The sequence below is a fragment of the Orcinus orca genome, chromosome 9, assembly GCF_937001465.1.
Source record: "Orcinus orca chromosome 9, mOrcOrc1.1, whole genome shotgun sequence".
In the NCBI taxonomy this organism is placed as follows: Eukaryota; Metazoa; Chordata; class Mammalia; order Artiodactyla; family Delphinidae; genus Orcinus; species Orcinus orca.
Window position 1 is genome coordinate 105,674,697 of NC_064567.1, and position 2,886 is coordinate 105,677,582.

Sequence of the window (2,886 nt, forward strand, 5' to 3'; positions counted from 1 at the left end):
GTTGGATGAAGATTAATGAAGACAAAAGTAGAAAGGAAAAGAAAAAGGTGCCTTAAGTGAGACATAACCGCTTCCCTCTACGTACCCACATGTGGGGTCCTGTGGGAAAGGATGGAGCTCTCTCTACCGGGTTGGTCACCAGGCTGAACAAGGAGAAACATGGCAACCATTGTACTGGTTTTGATGATCTCTCAAAACCAAGGCTTCAGTTTCCAAGAACGACCTACGGTAGCATAACTAGTGTGTGTCACACATGCCACTAAGTGTGTTTCCAGTCACACATTTTAATTGGAGAAATACTTCCTATGAGGTAGGCATTAGTTCCCTATGGCTGCTGTAACAAATGACTACAAATGTGCTTGCTTCTAACAAAACACACTTATTTTCTTATGGTTCTGGAAGACAGAGGTCCAAAACCAGTTTCCCTGGGCTGAAACCAGAAGTCGACAGGGCCATCCATCCTCCTTCTAGAGGCTCTAAGTGAGAATCTGTTTCCTCGCCAGCATTCCTTCACTTCTGGCCACATCAATGCAACCCCAACTTCGTCATCACATTCTCTTTGGAGTACAAATTCCCTCTGCCTCTCTCTTACGAGAACACCAGTGGTTATATTTGGGCCCATCCAGGTAGTCCAGGAGAATCTTCCCATCTGAGAACCATTACTTTCATCCCACTGGCAAAGTGCCTTCTGCCATTTAAGGTGACATTCACAGGTTCTGGAGACTAGAATGTGGACATTTGGGGGCAATGGTATTATTCAGTCTACTACAAGGTAGATACTATTATCTTTCTCAGATGTAGGAAATGACGTTTAGGGAAGTAGTTTGTCTCAGGTCTACAATTTCCAGAGTAGAGACTTAAATTCTGCCACTGACACTTTAGGACACACCCTAAACAACTTTAATCTGTGTCCTTAACTACTGCATAATCCTTGGTTAAGAGTCACACTTAGGTATCAAGACCCAATTGAATACAACACAAGTACTGTCTCCTCTTTCACTATGTTTGCCTGGTGTACTGATGAATCTTGCCCAGAGCAGAAGAGTTCAGAAAACTGTCATGCAGGTTTACGAAGAGAAAGCATTTACTGTTTGACGTGCCCGGAGTAACGGAAGGCTTTTTCAAATAAAATATGCCACCAAATAGTCAAGTGTCACAACAGAGGTAACCCCGTGGGAGTCACGAGGAGACTAAAATTATCTCCAATTGTGCAGGAGAGAAAAGTTTCACTGAAGGCAGGTGTAGTTCAGCTAAGCCCTACAGCACAGAAGTAGGAATGTGGGTATGTACGAATGGGAAACAGTTTAATGCAGAATGGATGAGAAATATGCATTCGACCTATTCTAAAACAACTGGCTTATTAACTCAGTAAATCGATTTGGTCAGTCAAACTAGCTTTAGCTGATTACTTATCCAGGGAATAGCTGTTTAGAGTAACTTTTGTGATAGAACAGTAAATAAAATGGTTGAACTATAGCTTTAGGCTTGCTAAGTGAAATAGATTGCTCTAGATGATTTTCAAGTGACTTACTTGGTAGTACTCACGAAATTGGGGGTTAACAATTGCTTAAGAAAACAAAGAGAATTGATTTTAAATAAAGTAGTTACTGTGTAAACTATCTGTTCAGTAGCTCATGTTAAACGGATGTTTATAATCCCCATTGGACAACCAACTACTTTTTTGCAAATGGCAATGTGAATTGCTCTCGCATAAACTATAGCAATGACCACCTATCTAATTTGTTGTCCAAACCAGAAATCTTCTAACAATACTGGTGTCCTAATAAAAATAAGCACGAAGGGAACACACACTGGGTGTCTCCCGTGTGCCTGTGCATGCATCTATATCTCACTGAACCCCCATAACAGCCCCCAAGAGAGAGACTCTGAGTGTCCCCATGCTGCTTGTGGAGAAACAGGCACAGGAAGGTTCAATAGTCTATCTACCTAATATCACACAGAGGGTGGGAGAGCCCGTTTTTAAACCACCTGCCTCCAATTCCAGGTGCCTGGAGCCAGACTCAGCCTACAGCTCTCTTCTGCTCGCCTGGAGGTGAAACAAGGTGTCATGATTAATCAAATCCCGTCTTCACTCATCAAGGTAGCTTGAACACCTGCACGTCCTCCAAGTAGCATGTAGCATAAGCAATAAGATGTTTGCCCCGTGATCGTCCAGGAACTTGGAATCAGCTGTGCCTGGTTAGGCTGAGCTGGTTTAGAGTGGAGAGGACCACCGATCTTCCACTTGGGCAAGTGCCTTTTGACCTCCTGCCATCAGAGGGCCGAAAACTCCAGCCTGAGAATGTGCTGAGGCCTGTAGCCTAGTTACACCAGCTCAGAACAATGATGAGCACACGTTTTTCCAATCACCTTTCCTCACGCTCCCCATGCCTCATACTGCCCTGCTTCTTTACTCTTTATCCCACAGATACCCAAAGCCCCTTGCCTTTGGGGAGGCGGATTTGAGACCTATTGTCACGTCACGTCCTCACTTGGCTGCCCTGTGAATAAACCTCCTCTTTGCTGCAAACCTCAGCATTTCAGTGTTTTGGCTTGCTGCGCCTCAGACAGAATGGTTGGGAGCAGTGGTACAGGTCCCTTGCCTGTGAGGGAAGCTGGTTCCTAGTAGTCACGTTGCGGATGATTTCTCCTCTCGGGTGGGGGTGCGGCAGACATCCTGCTCTTCCGGAAAGGGAGAAACACAGGTGCCAAACCCTTGCCCTCAGCGTCACCGTCACCTAGGAGCTTGTTAGAAGCACAGAATCCAGGCCCCACCCAGAACTACTGAATACCAGCCTGCATTTAACAAGATCCCCAAGAGAGGCATACCCATATTAAAGTTGGTGAGGCACCAAGCTGTCATCGTCTTCTCCGCAGCTAATGAAA

The 2,886-nt window shown here is 45.1% G+C and overlaps 1 long non-coding RNA gene across 2 annotated transcripts; it reads left to right on the plus strand.

Annotated features, from left to right (window-relative positions):
- The first annotated feature begins 274 nt into the window (after positions 1-274).
- LOC125965394 (uncharacterized) lies at positions 275-2,521 on the plus strand. Of its 2 annotated transcripts, XR_007479213.1 has the most exons (4): positions 275-310; positions 1,215-1,282; positions 2,006-2,101; positions 2,429-2,521. It is a non-coding gene; the product is annotated as an uncharacterized LOC125965394 (long non-coding RNA). The 2 variants fall into 2 exon arrangements; XR_007479212.1 differs by lacking the exon at positions 275-310 and having other exon boundaries at positions 1,151-1,282.
- Positions 2,522-2,886: the final 365 nt, after the last annotated feature.